Raw genomic sequence first — 20,119 nt, forward strand, 5'->3', positions numbered from 1 at the left:
CTGACCATTGTGGTTTGGCTTTGTATCATTACGTAATCATAATCCTGTCATGATTTTATTTTGCGATACATATAACTGTTGGTGTTCCTAAACAGGTTAGACTTTCTTCTTATGTGTCAGGATTTTCTTTTACCAGGTAAAGAGAAGAGAAAGAATAGCCATCTGAGTGGAACCTGTGTGTCCTGAGCAATCTCGCTATCTCCCCTCAGAGGCACTTCATCTTCTCTGTCTATAAACATTTCTCACAAACACTGTCTTGGAGAAAATATTTCTAACAGAAGAGTTTATATGCTACCCATATTCATACCTGTGACCAAATCCTCAGAACAATACTATGAAACACGTTTATGGCGTTTACCCTGTGGCCAGGAGCTCTCTAAATGTTAATCGTCACTACTATCTTTTCATGTGGGTACTCTTATGGACCAGAAAATTGAGGCCTGCAGCTAGTCAGCAGTTTACCCCAGGTCACACAGCTGAGAAGAGGTGAAAGCAGGATTCAAATCCACCAAGCATGGCTCCAGAGTCTGCATTGTTTCTTAATATCAATTCAAATGATTTTCCTTTTGTAGTTCTACTTTACCTGCCTCAGACTTCTGAAAATGTGAAAAGATCCTGAACTCATGATTGTAGTTTTAGAATGAAAACATCTTCTTTCATCTCGGGTCAGAAGTTTGGTGTCTGAATGTAAATCCAGTGAGCTCTGTGAATTGTTAAGATCCTATTACTTATCGTCATCATGCCAAAATGAGGACTTGGTGCATGAGGGAGTCGCCATTCTGATCTTGAACATCTGTCCCAGCAACTAAATTCTCAGCTGCTCCATTTCATTATTGGTTGTGCTAAGATGTCAGGAGAGATTTTGCTTTTAAAAGTGGCCCTGTACTTTTCAGTAATTAAGGGAAAACATAATATCTGAAAAAATGTATCACTGACACTGAACTCAATTTGCTTTGAACGACTAATATTTTTACTAAGAGGTTTCTGAGGCATATTATCACCGCAACATAATTTATGCTTTTGGGAGTATACCTTTCATAGGTCTTCTTAAAAATACTTTTCTTCTCGTATGAGATAGCACATAGCAATTAATGAAGTTTTAAAACATCAAAATATAAGCTCCTTTACTTGTTTTTTCTTACACTATTTCAACCCTAGGGAGGGAAAGCCTAGAATAAAAGCTAATAAGATCATAGTGTAACTTGAGCTAAGTTAACAATCATAATGTGGTAGTCTAGTTTTTTTCTTAAGCCAGCTTTATAATTACGGTTATGAACAATAATTACAATTATTTGAAAACCTGTAGAATTGACCATGCAAGCATCATATTTAAAAAATCTAGAAGCCATGCTTTAATAATTTAAGATCTGTAGTTCTTTGTTCTTTCTGATCTATATACTTTGTTCACCATCTTTGAAAGAAAAGCACCACTTGGTTTCACAGTGTAGTAAATGTTTTGTATGTATTAAAGCATTTAACATTTAAGAAACTAACTTCCAAGTGTGCGTATGTGTGTGTGAATGTTTCTGTATGTTTGGTCATTTCTTATGGGGGAACCCACCCCCAATATTTCAACGTAGGTTCTTTCTATTTTCCATAAGTGTCGGCCAGCTGAGAAATAGAGACAGTACAAAGAAAGGAATTTTACAGCTGGGCTGCTGGGTGTGACATCATGTATCAGTAGGACCATGATGCCCGCCTGAGTCTCAGACCAGCAAGTTTTTATTAAGGGTTTCAAAAGGGGAGGGGGTGTAAGAACAGGCAGTAGGTACAAAGATCACATGCTTCAAAGGGCAAAAAGCAGAACTACTAGTAAGGATCTAACAAAGATCACATGCTTCTGAGGGAACAGGACAAAGGGCAAAAGCAGAACTACTGATAAGGGTCCAACAAAGATCACAAGGCAAAGGGCAAAAGCAGAACCACTGATAAAGGTATATGTTCAGTGGTGCACATATTGTCTTGATAAACATCTTAAACAACAGAAAACAGTATTCAAGAATAGAGAACTGGTCTGACCACAGATTTACCAGGATGGAGTTTTTCCCCACCCTAGTAAGCCTGAGGGTAATTGCAGGAGACCAGGGCGTATCTCAGTCCAAACTCAACTGCATAAGACAGACAGTCCCAGAGTGGCCATTTATAGACCTGTCCCCAGGAATGCATTCCTTTCCCACGGTATTAATATTAATATTCCTTGCTAGGAAAAGAATTTAGCAATATCTCTCCTACTTACACATCTGTTTATAGACTCTCACAAAAAGAAAAATATGGCTTTTTTGCCCAACCCCACAGGAAGTCAGACCTTATGATTGTCTTCCCTTGTTCCCTTAAAATTGCTGTTATTCTGTTCTTTTTCAAGGTGCACTGATTTAATATTGTGCAAACACACATATTTTACAATCAATTTTTACAGTTAACACAATTATCACAGTGGTCCTGAGGTGACGTACATTCTCAGCTTACAAAGATAACAGGATTAAGAGATTAAAGTAAAGATAGGAATAAGAAATTATAAAAGTATTATTTGGGAACTGATAAATGTCCATATTAAAATGAAATCTTCACAATTTATGTTCCTCTGCCATGGCTCCTGCTTGTCCCTCCATTTGGGGTCCCTGACTTCCTGTAGCAATTTCTTATTCAGTGCTTATTTGGGGGTGATTCACAATTGGAGAAAGTTTGGGGAGATGGTCAAATGTTCACATGAGTTGAAGTGCAGAACTCCCCTATTCCCAGCACTCAATGTGGTTAGTTATCATGTTGTAGAGTTTTCAAAATAATGATGATAGTGGTATAGGGTGTAGTGTCAGACAGCTAGCTTTTATCTCAAACGGAAACTTTAATAGCCTTTAAAAATAATGCCTTTGGCTGGGCGTGGTGGCTCACGCCTGTAATCCCAGCACTTTGGGAGGCCGAGGTGGGTGGATCACGAGGTCAGGAGTTCAAGACCAGCCTGGCCAAGATGGTGAAACCCTGTCTCTACTAAAAATACAAAAAAAATTAGCCAGGCGTGGTGGCACACACCTATAATCCCAGCTACTCCAGAGGCTGAGGCAGAGAATTGTTTAAACCTGGAGGGGCGGAGGTTGCAGTGAGCCGAGATCACACCATTGCACTCCAGCCTGGGCAACAGAGTGAGACTCCATCTCAAATAATAATAATAATAATAATAGTAATGACTTCATATGAATGTTGCCTTCCTTGTGAATTCATATTTGGAGGATTCCCATTTTATACACATGCAAACCAAATAAGCTACCTGTTCCAAAATGGACTTTTATGGGGATTTCATTACAACCTCCGAGTAGAATTAATAACTCTTTCATGTTTTTTCTCACAATGTTTGGTGCTTCTGCTGCTGTAGCACTTTTCACATTGTAATACATGCAGCTCTATGCATCTGCTTTCTCCCCTTAGAATGTGGACAACTTGAAAGCAACAGTTAACTCTTCCTTATATCTGTCTATCATGCTTTGCACCATAACTGATATATCTATTGGTTTTATCATAAAAGTCTGTTGTTATGATTTGAGAAATACTCATTCTAGAGTTATTTCTAGAAATCCTCTAGAATAAATAGAGTAACCCCTTTTTCCTACCCTAGCTTATGTGAGTTTTCTAAAATGCAAATCTTGTATCAGTTTCCCATTTATATCCTTCAGGGGCTCTCCATTTCTTTCTTAATGTTTTAATTTCTATCTTGTGGCTCATGAACTCTTCTCTGAACTCTACTCACCACTCTTGTCTCCTTTTCTTCCACTCTCACAATCCACAGCTGGTCTCTCCAGATCCACATTCATTCCAGCTGGTCTTCACACCCACTGCTGGCCCTAACTAGAACACCCTCCCCTCACCTCTCACATCAAACTGCTCCACACTTCTAGGTGCTTTCCGTGGGACATTGCTCCTGAAGTCTCAAATTTGGGTTAAGTATTTCCCCAAGATATTCTAATATCATTTTCTACTGCCTTGTCATAGAATATCATGCAATCTGAATGCCTAATTACTTATTTTTATCTTCCATTTGGCTGTAAGTTAATTGAGGAGAGGGGAGGATGTGGTCCTGTTCTTCATACTTGTGCCTTCAATGCTTGGTGTATAGTAGGAGCTCAAAATTGCTGTTGTGTAAGTGAATGAAGGAAGACATCATTTAAAAGCTAACTGGGGCTAAGTACAGTGGCTCAATCCCAGCACTTTGGGAGGCCGAGGTGGGAGGATTGCTTGAGCCCAGGAGTTTGAGATTAGTCTGGACAAGATAGTGAGACCCTGTCACTAAAAAAATTAAAAATAAGCTGAGGAGTAGTGGTGCATGCCTGAAGTCCCAGCTATTTGGGAAGCTGAAGTGGGAAGATCACTTGAGCCCAGGAGGTTGAGGCTCCAACCTGAACTGCACTCCAGTCTGGGCAAAAACTAACTGGTAACACTTAAAGCACAATTTCAAGTGTTCAACAAATATGAAGTCATTTCATCCACTTAGGACTGGTTTTGTGTGTGTGTGTGTGTTTTTTTTTTGTTTTTTTGTTTTTTTGTTTTTGTTTTTTTTTTTGAGAAAGTCTCACTCTCTCACCCAGAATGACAGTGGAATGATCTCAGCTCACCACACCCTCTGCCTCCCGGGTTCAAACGATTCACATGCCTCAGTCTGCTGAGTAGCTGGGACTACAGGCGTACACAACCATGGCCTGGCTAATTTTTGTATTTTTAGTAGAGATGGTTTTTACCATGTTGGCTGGGCTGGTCTCAAACTCCCGACCTCAGGTGATCTGCCCACCTTGGCCTCCCAAAGTGCTAAGATTACAAGCTAGAGCCATTGTGCATGGCCCTAATTTTTTTTTTTTTTTCTCATTATTGTGTGCAATCTGATGAGATACTTGCTTCACAGGGAGTTTAGCTTGCCCAAGATCACACAGTGGCAACAGTTGCATTTGGACCTAAACAGTCTGGCTTCAGAATCTGGACTCTTAACTTCTGCTACACTGGATTTCTGAAGATTTAAAGTCAATAGATCAATGTTTCTAGGTGACTGGTCGCACTTCAGGGCATTGACAAGAGGGAAGCTGATTTTTGCTCTTGTCTCTACAACTGACAATTATGTGATTCTTGCAATCTCTCTGTACCTTACTTTAATTATTTGCATAATTGGACAACTATGGACTGAGTGATCTCAAAGGTCCTTGTTCTCTAAATGAGGGTGATTTGAACCAGCCACTCGTTTATGCTGCTATGAAGAAGGTAAATGCTTCTGTGCTTTTTAATTTTTTCCTATTGAAAAAAAAATTACTAAATGACTATGAGCTAAAATAGGTAATCTGGGTCCCCTCTGCTGACTTCGTCAGGTTTTTATTGCCACGGTTTTGAAAATTCATAATCTCATCCCATTACTCTCTTATCAAGGGGTTGCATTTGAGTAAGGCTATGAGACTCAATAACCACAATAGAGCCATCTAAGAGATTAAAGTGAGCCTCCACTGATAATTGGGCATACTATTTCCAACAATAGTAACTTAAATGAAAAATGTTGGTGATTTCCTAGTCCAGTGGCTAGCACATAGTAGGCATTCAGGAAATATTAGCTCTCTAATTCATTCTTAAGATTTTATTTTTCCTGTGAGTTTTCAGTTATATCACTTTTTTCCAGTCAACAACACTTATTGAAAAAGGACAACTAATAAGCATTGTAGCTAATTTGGTACATGTTCCTGTTATATAATCACCATGGTACCCAGGCTCTTAACTGAAACCAAACAAATTTATAGAAAGAAAACTTTTTGTTCTTTCACATAAGGTGTTCTGTTATGGAAGCACTAGCTTTTGTCCTATTTTATCTTTTGTCAGTAGACACTACTTTCCAATGTGTTCCATGGAAATGTTAACATGTGATTGGATCTACTTGGGGGAATCAGCAAGTTTTATTAAATATTAGACAACCTCATCTTTTACTTTTAAGGAACATGGATATATGGCTATATCTGAAGATTGAATATTAAATATGTCAAAGCATTAAAAAAAGTTAATACATTTACATGTCACATTTCTTTTTGTAATTTTCTTTGAAAAGACCAATGCCCTAGTGGTCAAGCATTGAAAGTAGTTTCTTGCTATGAAATGAAAAATTTGTATAATGTAAATGTATCTGTTACATTATAAATCCATTTTCACTTATTAACAGTATTAAGTATTAAATGAATATAGAACATCTCACTTACTGCAAATAAATGAACAGCTTTAGTAATGCAAATGTAAAAAGGACCATAGTACTGCATATTGTTATCCAAATTATGTCCATCTAATGATGGAAATTCAACAATGACTCCCAGTAAATATACCCACAGCAGTTGGTAATCTGCCCACAGTATACAATTCTGAACAGGTTATGTGTGTGGTATTTTAGTCCTTCTCCCAGCATGTTTCAAAGCAGTTTTTGTTATAAGAACTTTGAAAGCCACAGAAAAGAATTTTTAGTGGGTTTTCTTCAATTTTGAAATGCCTTGCGTGTGTAGTAACTTATTACTTGAATCCAGCAGTAACTTAGCCTTTATGTGCATAGTTCCCTATTTTGTGATGTGTAAGAAGTCATCAACATATGGATACATAATATTTAACATTTGAAATTTAAAAAAATAACATTTGAAATTAAAAAAAATAAAGAATAAATAAAGCAATAGATCTAGTCAGCTTCCAAAATTTCTATGCAAAAATTGCTACTGGTTTAAAACAGGCATTAGCTCCATCTATTGTTCTATGACCTAATTTGTTTTAACTTCACTTGAAAGAATAATCATTGATTATTGAAGTCTCTCAAGATTACTTAAAACATATATGGCTGTATATATAAACAAATATGATAAATTGATCACACAAGAAATCAAAAATGCAAATTTCAACACCTTATAAAACATCTTTTAAACATTCATATGTTACACCTATGAAGGGCAAATTGGAGAAATATTCATACCACAGAAAATTGTCTTAAAAACTATGATTGTAGAAAATTAGATTAATAATTTTACATGGATTTTTAATATACTGTTTTCTTTGTGACTTTGATTTTAGAATTGCTCTCAAATATTGCTAGATCCCATATATTCTATTAAAAATATAGCAATTATGTGTATGCTTTGTGTGTGTGTGTGTGTGTGTGTGTGTGTGTTATTTGTATATCAGGGATTTTTTTTATATATGGGAAATCATATATAAAACTATAAAGTAACATTTACTCTCTAAAGCAATGAGATACAGATTTATGGCCAGGCACAGTGGCTCATGCCTATAATCCCAGCACTTTGGGAGGCTAAGGCGGGCGGATCACAAGGTCAGGAGATCGAGACCATCCTGGCTAACATGTTGAAACCCCATCTCTACTAAAAATACAACAAATTAGCCGGGCGTGGTGGTGGGCATCTGTAGTCCCAGCTACTCGGGAGGCTGAGGCAGGAGAATGGTGTGAACCCGGGAGGTGGAGCTTGCAGTGAGCGGAGATCATACCACTGCACTCCAGCCTGGGCGACAGAGCAAAGCTCTGTCTCAAAAAAAAAAAAAAAAATACAGATTTATTAAATAATTACTGGGATTGTGATCCGATAATCATTTAGAATATGTAGTAGTCAGCACCAGGAATGTCCAAGACATATCACTGAATTTCCTCAGTAGCACAAAGAAGGAAAAACAGCAATCAATTCCGTTACTTAACCTATGCATTTGAAAATGCAGTCAAGTAGTCAGTCATGCCCTTTGCAAAGTACCCAAGCAGATATAATACTAACAAATAACACTTGAGACTAACTTTTAGGTAATGAAAACATTATGATTATGAATCTTCCTGGGAAATGGGTCAATCATGTCTATCTGCTTGAAATCTGTCACCTCTAGGTTTCAGGAAGCCATTTGTGGTGTGTGTACCAGTTAGGCTTAGATGTGACTTCATTCAACAAGAAGAGCAAAATAAAATTAGTTTTAAGGTGGTAGAAGTTTATTTGTCCCTAACAGAAAAGGAATTCATAAGTAGGCTGTACAGGCCTCCTATGACCCTTAACAATGCTATCATGGCTTATATTTTCTGCTTTGTCATTCTTAGCTTCGGCTTTCCAAATTCAAGAGTGGAGATGATGACTAGAGTTCCACCTATTATGTCAACATTCAAGGCTGTGCTTGCTACTCCCTTTTAAGAATTTCCCATAGGCACATACATACTTCTCTTAAATGTGATTGGCCAGACTTAGTTACATGACCATAGCCAACTATGAAGGTGAGGCTGGGAGTTTCTTAGCAGAACGCATTGTCCAGGATTCTGTTACTAAAGAAGAAGTAAAACTGGATATTGAAAGACAATTAGCATGAAAAGCAAGCGTCTGAAATATAGTCATACCATAGAAATTAAAGGGTGTTCATTGCATTACACTACACTATATTCACTCAAGCATTTGTATGTGTTAGTGTCCTCTTTCTCAGGGACTTTATGAGTCTGGATGTGTATGAAGAAAAAATGGTGACAAGCATCCCAAACTTACCTGTCTGTAATCTGAGGGTAGATAGTCAAATGCAGGAAAGTCAGGAAAGAAAGTTGCATAAATGTTCTAAAACTAGCCTCAAAAATCAGGGATTGACTGCAGACACTGAGATAGTAATCACATCTGGTTTTAAGAACCCTTTCATATAGTAAATCTGAGGTACAGTGGCAAAAAAGAGAGAGGTTGTGAACAGCAAGCAGCTCCCAAGCAAAAAAGTCTATTTAATGCATATTTACAATGCAAAAACTTAATGGGATATGGGGAAATGATGATGACCCAGCTCTTTTACTGTAACTTATATACAGACAGAGTGTACCCCGTGAGCAGCAGCAGTGTGCTTGAACTGACGGTAAGTGGAATTAAAGAAGGAAGGAAAACTTACTGGAAAAAGAGAATAACTATAGCAAATTTGTTTAATTATTTTTTCAACGTCATATGAGAAATGGTCTTTGTTTCCTGTGCAAAAGCAAATATTGTACTAAAGGAGTCTGAAAAATAATACATAATACAACAGAGTCCATAAATACTCTGGTGTATTTGTTTTCTTCACTCTGCAGTTTTTAACACATGCCTAATATATCATGTCAGAGTAAAAATTTGATAAGTATAGTTATTCAGAATTTATCATCACATTCCTTGGATGGTAGTATTGCTGATAGTAGTCAAACTGACAGAAAAAATAGAATTCAAAAGGACGGCCATTATTTCACTTTGAGAGAGATGTAATTCCACAAAAGGAATTTTATTCCATTTATCTATCAATCAACTTACAATGTATTTTTTATGGCTTTCCTTTTCTTAATTTTTTCAATTTACTTAATGAGACAAATAAATTATAACCCACTTGGCCAGCACCTTTTTTTAAGAAGATAAATGTTTCCTCAACCTACTGATGATTAATATGAAGCAGTGTGTGTTGTGGTGTTGAAATTTTACAAATGATATTTTAACTATGTATCCAAATGAACTTTTGGCACCTGAATATATAGAGGTGATTTTATGACAAAGGTCTGGAGGACATTTGATTTTATTTTCCTCAATGTATAGATAGATGAAAGGTGAAGTTTAGGATCCCAGAAAAGAGAACAAAAAGAAAGCGGCTGTGGGCTACTGTTTCTGTGTAAGAGGGGAGGAGTCTAAGTAGAATCATGGAGACGGAGTGAATTCATAGAAATCCAGAGGGAAGAGTTTTGAGGCAGAGGGAGCCATCAATACTGGTCAAAGAGCAGCAGGGAGGTTAAGTAAAGCAAAAGCTGGAGAATTAGGAAGCCAGGAGAAAATGGTCATCTTAACTGAACTGACATGCTGCTGGCTGATACCAGGCACATTCCAGTAAGTAAACAAATGCAAAGGAGGATGAGTCATTGAGTTCACAGGACTCCCTAAGAAGCCTTCATGGCAAGCAAAGGAAATGAGGCAGTATTGGGTCTATTAAGGGCTATATACACCTGTGCTGTCCAGTATGAGAGCCAGTGGCCATATAGCTATTGAGCACTTCAAATGTAGCTTGCGTGAATTGGGCTATGAGTGTAACATTTATACTGGATTTCAAAAACTCAATATGAAAAAATAGAATGTAAAGAATCTCATTGAAATTTTTATATCAATTACATGTTGAAATGATTATTTTGATATCTCTGATGAAATATAAGGTATTGTTAATATTAACTTCACCTGTATGTTTTTATTTTGTAACGTGGTTACTAAGATTTTTACAAAATGCATCTTTGGCTTGCATTTGTGGCTCAGTATGTTCTATTGGACAGTCAGTATATTATATACTCAGACTTCAGTTTGCCATCTCAATTTTTGACAGCATATGAGGGGAAATCTTTCTAAAAACTACAATTTGGCTGGGCATGCTGGCTCATGCCTGTAATTCCAGCACTTTGGGAGACCGAGGCAGGCAGATCACCTGAGGTCAGGCATTCAAGACCTGACCAATAAGGCGAAACCCCATCCCTAGTAAAAATACTGAAAATTAGCCAGGCGTAGTGGTGCATGCCTGTAATCCCAGCTACTCAGGAGTCTGAGACAGGAGAATCACTTGAGCCCAGGAGGCACAGGTTGCAGTGAGCTGAGATCATGCCATTGTCTCCAGCCTGGGCAACAAGAGCGAAACTCTGCCTCAAAAGAAAAAGAAAAGAAAAAAAAAACCTACAATTTTTTCTACATTAACTTAGAAATGTAATTTGTTATAGTAGAAAGAACATGGGCTCCTGGATCCAGCTCTACTACTGAATAGCTACATGGCCCTAGGCAAGTTATTTAACTTCTATGAGCCTTGATTTCCTCATCCATAAAACGAGAATCATAACACTCACCACACAGGATAATTGTTAGGATTAAATGGGAATATAAAGGACTTTGCAGAGTGCCCCGCACATAATTTGCACCTAATAAAAGTTAGTTACCTTCTTTCCTTGATATGTAACCCATAATTCTGTTAAAAGAGACAGAATTGGTCTGATACAATATTAGCCTCAAAATTAGAAGAGGATGGAAGTACAGGATAAGAAAATGAATCAAGGTTATTGACCTTCCGAATAAGAAAATCAAAATCTTCTCAAGACTGAAAAAATACTGACAAACGTAGCTTCTTTGGAAGGACAAAGAAAATAAGTTTCTTCTAATACAGTAATACATATGTATGTGCATATGAATATATACATATACATACATGTACATGTGCACATATGTGTGTGTATATATATAAAATAGCACATATTCTTCAGTGGGCCACATGAAACTGTGGACATGAAACTATTTTTTAAGCTAGGATGCACTATATAAATATTAATACTGGTGGTGTTATTCTATAAAATATCATTTATTTGAAAGTGACAAATGGAGAAAAACAAAGAGTAACTTTGAGTAGGGGGTGGTAGTGGTGGAAATTAAAGGTTGAAATGAAGATGAGAAAAGAGAAAGACATTGAAAAGAGGGAAAGCCTTTGCCAAAAGTCAAAGTAGGAGACATACATCTAACTACCATACACTACCCACAATTCTCTTCCTTCTCAGCCTTGCCCTGTCCCCTGATGCTCTTCTAATTTTGAGGCTTATGTTATATTCACATGTAATCCTCACAATTACCCTGTGTGGTGAGTGTTATGATTCTCCTTTCATGGATATGGAAATCAAGGCTCACAGGAGTTAAATAACTTGCCCAGGACCATGTAGCTCTTTAGTAGCTTCTCAGCCTTGACCTGCCTCCTACATTGGAATGGTCCAACTTGGCTCCCTTCTCACTCCTCCTTCCTTTTAGAAACTCTAATATGTATCTTTTGCCCATAGCAAAAATCACAGTTCCCTGTCAAATTTCAACTTTGTCTCCTCATCTCAGGTCTCCATCCAGCCTTGACTCCATTCCTGCCTCCTTCTCTTTTCCTCTCTACGCTTTTGCCCAGAGCTACTGGACTTAATGCTCTACCACCATTAAAAATATCTCCTTTCCCTCCCCCAGCCTCAACACATTCACCTGGGCATCCTACTTATACTTGAATGCTGCCTCAAATTAAAAAATAGATATAGGATTTATGATACAGCTGTGGTACATTTTCATATCATCTGAACTTGTAAACATGCATCCAAATTTTACCCACCAAATTATCAAACATTGAATATCTACTGGTGGAAATTTGGTGGGTTGGATTATTACTTTAAAAAAAAAATGAATTAGGCTGGGCACAGTGGCTCACACCTGTAATCCTAGCAATTTGGGAGGCTGAGGCAGGTGGATCACCTGAGGTCAGGAGTTCAACACCAGCCTGGCCAACATGGCAAAACCCCGTCTCTACTAAAAATACAGAAAAAAAAAAAATTAATTGGACATGGTTGCACATGCCTGTAATCCCAGCTACTCAGGAGGCTGAGCCAGGAGAATTGCTTGAACCCAAGAGGTGGAGGTTGTAGTGAGTCGAGATCATGCCACTACACTCCAGCTTGGAAACAGCGAGACTCCGCCTTAAAAAAAAAAAAAAAAAAAAAAAGAGTTAAATCTACTTTATACTACTATTATGAACAAAATTGCATTTTTAACATGATTTTCTTAGAGTTACAAATGTGAAGAATTTTGTATCACTTAGTAAACTTTGCGTTGCGTGTGATAGAAAATCCAGCTCAAACCAGCCTAAGCAATAAAAGTAATTTATTATGTCACATAAGAGAGCAGTCCGGGGATTGGCTAGGCTTTGTTCAAAGTTCCAGTGATACAATTAGAGCCCAGTTTCTTCATGTACATTTCATTTCCTTATCTGAGTTTCATTTTAGGGCACTTCTCTCTACCTGGCTCCAAAATTCTACCAAGAGGTCACAGGGCTAAAACTTTTCTGATTTGAGTGCATAAGAGAACAGCAAAAGTTTCTCTTTATATGTCCCAGTAAATGTCACCGTTTATCTTAGGTAGTTTGATTGGTCACATGTACATCTCTAAACCTCTCACTGCACTCAGAAAAATGAGCCATGTTGGTTGACTTAGAACTATCTCGTCAGAAGACCAAGGACTAGGAGTGTAAGAAAAACTGATCCTCAGGAGGAAGACTGCAATGCATTTAGCAGGAAAGAGTAATGTTTCTTAAGAAAAAAATGAAACAATGAAAATCCACTAAAATCTCTCTCAAGGATAATATTCCATGACTCTACAGGGCTTAATGCATGTGACATATATAGAGTTCTGATAAGCAGTTTGAATTATATGGGCCAGAGAAATTCCCAGGTCATAGAACTTCTCTTTAAAGTAAAAGAAATAGGCCAGGCACGGCGGCTCATGCGCATCATATCAGCACTTTGGGAGGCCGAGGCAAGTGGATCACTTGAGGTCAGGAGTTTGAGACCAGCATGACCAACATGGTGAAACCCCGTCTCTACAAAAATACAAAAATAAGGCCTGGTGTGGTGGCTCACACCCATAATCCCAGCACTTTGGGAGGCCAAGGCAGGCAGATCACTTGAAGTCAGTGAGTTCGAGACCAGCCTGGCCAACATGGTGAAACTCCGTCTCTACTAAAAATATAAAAATTAGCTGGGCATGTTGGTGGACGACTGTAATCCCAACTACTCAAGAGGCTGAGGCAGGAGAATTGCTTGAACCTAGGAGGCAGCGTGTGCAGTGAGCCAAGATTGTGCCACTGTACTCCAGCCTGGGTGACAAGAGCAAGACTCCATCTAAAAATAAAATAAATAAATACAAAAATTAGCAGGATGTGGTGGCATGTCCCTGTAGTCTCAGCTACTTGAGAGGCTGAGGCAGCAGAATCACTTGAACCCAGGAGGTGGAGGTTGCAGTTACCTGAGATCGGGCCCCTGCATTCCAGCCTGGACAACAAAGTGAGACTCCATCTTTAAAAAAAAAAAAAAAAAAAAAAGGAAAGAAAAAGAAAAAAAAAAAAGTAAATTAAATAATGTATCTAAATTGTCTAGCACAATGAGTAGAACAAACTATGAACATTTATTAGTAGGTTGATTTGAAGAATTTCAAAAATAAAAGTAAGGCTAACAGTTCTCTTAACATGGGCTTTTATAAACAAACAAATAGAATTGGCTTTCCTTATTATCTTTATCCTGTTTTTTATAATCTTTTGTATCTTATTTGAGTTTAAGTTGGCCTAAATGATACCCTTTAAGGCAACAATGCTAAAATTCAATCAATTGTATCATGTATAGTTGGAAATTAATCATTCAATTTAATTCAGTTCTTCTTTCTTTCAGAGAGGTGGGGGGAGAGGGGAGCAGGAAGGGAGGAAGAGAGAAGAGAGAGATTGAGACAGTAAGAAAAAGGAAGAGTTCTGTTTATCAAGCACTCTGCTAGATCCTGGACGTACAGCTGTGAACAAGGAGACAACCTGCAGATATGGGCCCAGTCCTAGCTTTGTTAAAACCGATTTCAGAAATCTAATTATAACTGGAGTTGATGTTTCAGAAAAGAAAGTTTGCCTAGTTTTTGGGTATTTTTTGCATTGCCACATCAAGCTTACAAAGGCTTACAAGAAATAATAATTTCAGTAGTAGTATTCCTGTGTCCTGATAAGCCCCACATATATTCTGTGAACCACATAGTTTTACTTAAAACGATCTTTAAAGTAGGGAGAGGGAAAAGGAGGAAGTCTATAATTGAATTTTGTCTTACATTTTTAAAATGTATTATTTAGAAAATATTCCATGTAATAAAAAATACTGACTTCATCAAAACTCTCCAAGATATTTAGAAAATGTTCCTTTACAAAGGACTAGATAGTGTTGCATACAAGCTAAAGGGAAGAAGGTGGAGGGGGAGGAGGGTGCCTGTACAGGGCAACTGCATCTTTATTGTGACTTCACCATCAGCTGCCATTCCACCTTCTGATATGAATTAGCTAAGATTTTTATCCAGATTTGAGGAGATCCCAACACTTAGGTTTTGACAGTGCTCTTCATGACATTCATCCATCTTTCAAGAACTATGTTCTGTGTGCACACTTTGTGCCAGGCACTTCTCTAGAGCACAGTAGTTAATAAGTGAGACAAACATTTAGGAACTTTATATTTAATAGAGAGAGACAGGGGAATTATAGATAATAAACAAGATGAATAAGTAAATTCTATGTTATTTGTTATGAATTAAATGCCAAAAAAATGAGAGACAGAAGTCAGAATGTGTTGGTGAGGCTTGTCTAGAATAGACAAGACTGATTGAAGGGGTGACATTTGAGTAAAGATGGAAAATCAGTAAGTGGGCAAGTAATAGAGATTTCCAGGGGAAGCATTTCAGATAGAACAGCACTAGCAAAGATCATGACTGGGGAGTCCTGGAATAGCATGGAGGCCAGTGTGGTTGGTGCCTACTGAGACGAAGAATCGGAAGGAAACAGATCAAAAAGTAATAGTGGGTGGGGAGATCATCCAGGACTTGACATGACCTGTCTTGTCTTAACTTTTGTCCTGACATGACATGACTAGAATTGTCTCATCTTGGATTGATTGACATGCTTCGACTTGACTTATCATAGCTTGACTTGAATTTACTTGACATAAGTTTCCACTGAAGGGCTTTATAAAGGTTTGGCTTTTACTCTGAGTGAGGTGGGAATCTTAGGGTTTTGAACAGAAGAGTGACATGACCTTAATGTGAATTAAATAGTTGCCTCATGAGAAAAATATGAGAGGTTTAGACTGGAATGTTAGCAATAGAGGCAGTAAGAGGTGATATTCTGGATATACAAATTTAAAAAATAGGGACAAAGGATTTGCTAATGGACCAGATATGAGATATGACAAAAAGAGAGAAGGCAAGAATGACTTCAAGGTTTTTTTTTCTGAGCAGCTTGTAGTATAGAGTTGCCTTTTACTGAGATGGGAAAGGGAGTATAAGTGTACATTAGTAGAGAGGAGTGCAAATGGTTACAAGATTGTTTTTGATGATGTTAAATTTGAGGTGTTTATTGCACATTCAACAACTGTGGGAATCTGAATCTGACATTAATGAGAAATGGTCTGGCTGGAGGTTTACATTTGGGAATCATCTGCTTGTAGATGGTATGTAAAGTTATGAGAACTGATGATCATCTGCTTGTAGATGGTATGTAAAGTTATGAGAACTGATGTAACATCAAATAAAGCAGTGAAGGGAGATAGGGGCAGGTGGTAGTGGGAGGAGAAGGAAAGGGATGGGAAGATAAGAAGCAAAGGAGCCTACAAAGGAATCCTATTCTGATGTCCTGGAAGTCAAGTGTTAGGGGATATTGAATCTGGAGCAGGCTTGTCCAACCCATGGCCCACAGGCTGCATGCAGCCCAGGATGACTTTGAATGCAGCACAACACAAATTCATAAATTTTCTTAAAACGCTATGAGAATTTTTTTGGTGATTTATTTTTAGCTCATCAGCTATTATTAGTGTTAGTGTATTTTATGTGTAGCCCAAGACAATTCTTCTTCCAAGGTGGCCCAGGGAAGCCAAAAGATTAGACATCCCTGATCTAGAGGCATGACCTAATTCAAATGCCAGTATTAGACCATGTGAGATGGGAACTGAGATTTGATCATGGTTTTAGCAACATAGGGGTTGTTGGTGATCTTTTATGAGCAGTTTTGATGGAAAAGGGAAATTTCTGATTGGAGAGAGACCAGGAAAATATGGAAGTAGGAAAATTGAAAATAGTGATCAGAAACAATTTGTTGGGGGTGGTTTTATTGTAAAGAGATAAATAAAACTAGGACAAGTCGGGGGCATGAAATGGAGAGGGGTGTGTGTGTGTGTGCATGTGTGTGTGTGTGTGTTTTAAAATGAGAGAAATATGGGAATACTTCTTAATGTGATAATGATCAGAGAACAAAGAGGTAAATGTCGTACAGAAGTAGAAAAGCAAGAATTTCTGGAACCTTCAGTAGATAAGAGAATGGGTTCTGCTGGTCAGTTGAAGTGATTGGTCTCAACTAGGGTCACAATTTGCTCATAGTGATCAATTTTACTTGATACAGGGTCACAGGTAGAAATGAATAGATAAATGTTCTGTGGAATGTTTGGAAATTCTTTTCTGGTTACTTCCCTTATTCCAGTGAAATAGGAAACAAGATCACCAGCTTCATTTGCTAATGACTTCCTTCCCATCTGTTCTCTGCTTCACTAACTCCTTCTTTAATACTTACCCAATAATTTAGTTTATTACCTTTCTTAGGCTGAAAGCTTGGTCCCCAAATTAAATACGTCAGAATTTCCGAGAGTATTTGTTAAAATGCAGATCTCTGGATCCCAGGCATATCGAATTATTTCCAGGTAGGAGAGTTCAGGAATTTCAATGTTTAGCAAGCTTTCCTGGTGATTCTGATGCACACTAAATTTTGAACACCACTTCCCTTTCCCTCTTTTGGTTGCTTCAATAATAAATGCCTTATGTTCTTTCATCCCTCCATGGATTGCTGTATCTTTAGAATACTTTCATCTGTACTTAGCAGAGAATTTTGTACACAAAAATGCATTTGAATACTTAAAACTGATGGAGATATTTCTCTCTCTCTCTCTTTTTTTTTTTTTAAATGGAGTCTCTTTCTGTCTCTCAGGCTGGAGTGCAGTGGCACAATCTCGTCTTGCTGCAACCTCCGCCTCTTGGGTTCAAGCGATTCTTCTGCCTCAGCCTCTGAGTAGTGGGAATATAGGTGTGCACTACCATGATCAGCTAATTTTTTCTTTCTTTCTTTCTTTTCTTTTCTTTTTTTTTTCTTTCTTTTTTTTTTTTTTTTTTTTTTTTTTGGAAAACAGGTTTTCACTATGTTGGCCAGGCTGGTCTTGAACTCCTGATCTCAGATGATCCACCTGCCTTGGCCACACAAAGTGCTGGGATTACAGGCGTGAGTCACTGCACCTGACCTGATGGAAATACTTTTCTAATCATAGTCATTCCTGATTGCATTTGAGAGGGACTAAAGTAACATTATCTTAACAGTGATGAACACAAGTATACATAAGGGATTTTTTTCCCTAGATATTAGATAAACATCATAAACAATGAAACATCTGATAAGTTGAATTTTATGTCATATTTTAATCATGCCATCACAGAAAGCTAAATGCTTATAGACAGATTATATACTGTGTCTAGTGAAACTAATTTTTTACTATAGTGTTCAGCGTTCTTCTGAACACTGTTCTCCTTCAGTGTTCTCACTGAAGTTTTCCAATAAAAGAAGTGTATGTCTCGTGCTAGTATGTATGTATGCTGAGTCTTTAAGAAATATTAATAGCAGAAAATTGAATGGAATAGCTCTACATATTTTAATGTAAAAGCACATCTCCAAATCATATATATATATATACAATGTCACCATAGGAAATTTAAGGAAAATGTAGCCAAAAGAGAAACAAAAACAAAATCTCTAAACTAGTTTCCTCATCCAACACAAATCTTGAAAGGCTTATCTGTATGTATTGCCTTTTATTCTTCTTCCATCCAACATGTTATAATCTCTGGGATAATCAGAGTTTGTATCACACATATTGAGACTGTTAAGTAAAAGAGAAATGCATTAGAATTGAATTAAGCTAGACAGCATAAAAAAATCTACAAAACAAAAGTGATTATCACAAGAAACTTGTACTGCAAATATTATACATATTTGGGGATATAACCTTCAGTATATTTAAAGGTAGACAAATGTAGAAGAGAGAACAAAGAGAATAAGTGGGAATGAAATAATTTTAACTGAGGCTTTGTTTTTCTTTGTCAGTGAAAAATTTTGTTTTTTAATCAGGGTAAAGTTTTAAAAAAATGTTCAACTTTGAATTAATTTTGAGGTTATTAGTATTCTAAGCAATTCTCGTAAATATTCTAAAGCATTTTATTCTCACTGCTGTTTCTACTCTTTTCTGATTTAATTTAACCCTTATATTCTTAAGAAAAGAAATGATTATTACTTTACAGCTGGCTTGCCTAGACTCTGAGAGTAATTCTTAACATACTTAGTAAATGCGGAACAGAAATGAGATCAGGTAGAAATAATTCAAATTGTCCTTATTTACTTAATAATTAATTTAAGGCATGTTCTTCTTTGTATTATGATTCCAGAAATATGTTTCCAAATTACTTTAAGCAATTAGAGGTTTAATGTTCAGCTGTCTCAATAGATATGTCCCTGTTCTTTTATTTGTTTGTGGACATGAAAACCTTTCTGCCAGTTGAAGAGGGAGTTGAAATTACAGCACCAGCAGGCAATTTCTTGGACAAATTAGTATTTGGGCCACTAATGTGGAGGAAGGGAAGAATGTTTATTGCACTATTGAACTCACTCATGCTTCCATAGCCAAAGATTGCACCGGAGGCCACTGTCCTGGGAAACACTCCAAGAGAAGCTATACACCTTCTGTTTTGAGTGACTTGTTTCTGTACTGAGAACATATGTTGGTGTTCAGAGAGAAAGAGCAGAATCTATTTCATAAGAGCAGCGGGAAAATTGAGCTACATGTGTTGGCAACGTCAATATTTCCATGACAATGTCTGTATGAAATCTAGCAGTTTGTCTATTTCCTATTAAAATCATTTCAATATGATTTTATAATGCTAAACACTATTTTTTCATATACACAGCATTCAATAAATATAGTAATATAATTTTATTTCACATGCCATCCTGAAGTGGATCCATTTTCTTTTATCTGACTCATAACCAGTTTCCAATCCCAGCTCCCCAAAGATAATGGGCATAGCTTGAACATCTATTTAGCCATATTTTTCTGTAGGAATGTGAGACCAAACTCAGAAGTTTCTATGGTGGTTAAAGAGGGAAAGACTGAACTAGCCTTACAGCCATATTTCCTTTCATATTTCAGAGTAAGGCAGTTTCTTTTTTTTTTTTTTTTTTTTTTTTTTTTACCTCTTGACAAAGCTGACACTTTTTTTTTTTTTTTTTTTTTGAGACAGAAAAAAAAAGAAAACTCTACAGTCAGAATCATCCTTTGAGTCTTGTTCTGTCGCCCAGGCTGGAGAGTAAGGCAGTTTCTAATCTTCAATTTAAAATAAAAATATTCAGAAGTTGTTTCAATAAAGTGTTTACCCAGGTATTGATTGTACTGATAGTTTGACACTTTAAAGAATCACAATAGGAGGAGACTTTGGCTTTCAAATCTCCTATAATGTAATGT

At 37.1% G+C, this 20,119-nt stretch overlaps 1 protein-coding gene and 1 pseudogene across 23 annotated transcripts in view; both read left to right on the forward strand.

The window, feature by feature from the left end:
* Positions 1–20,119, forward strand: part of MAGI2 (membrane associated guanylate kinase, WW and PDZ domain containing 2) — a 1,469,004-nt gene that overhangs the window by 133,501 nt on the left and 1,315,384 nt on the right. The gene's annotated exons all lie outside the window — the stretch shown is intronic.
* On the forward strand, positions 12,182–13,391 carry LOC135969767 (uncharacterized; annotated as a pseudogene).

Source organism: Macaca fascicularis, chromosome 3 (assembly GCF_037993035.2).
Source record: "Macaca fascicularis isolate 582-1 chromosome 3, T2T-MFA8v1.1".
NCBI classification, from domain to species: Eukaryota; Metazoa; Chordata; class Mammalia; order Primates; family Cercopithecidae; genus Macaca; species Macaca fascicularis.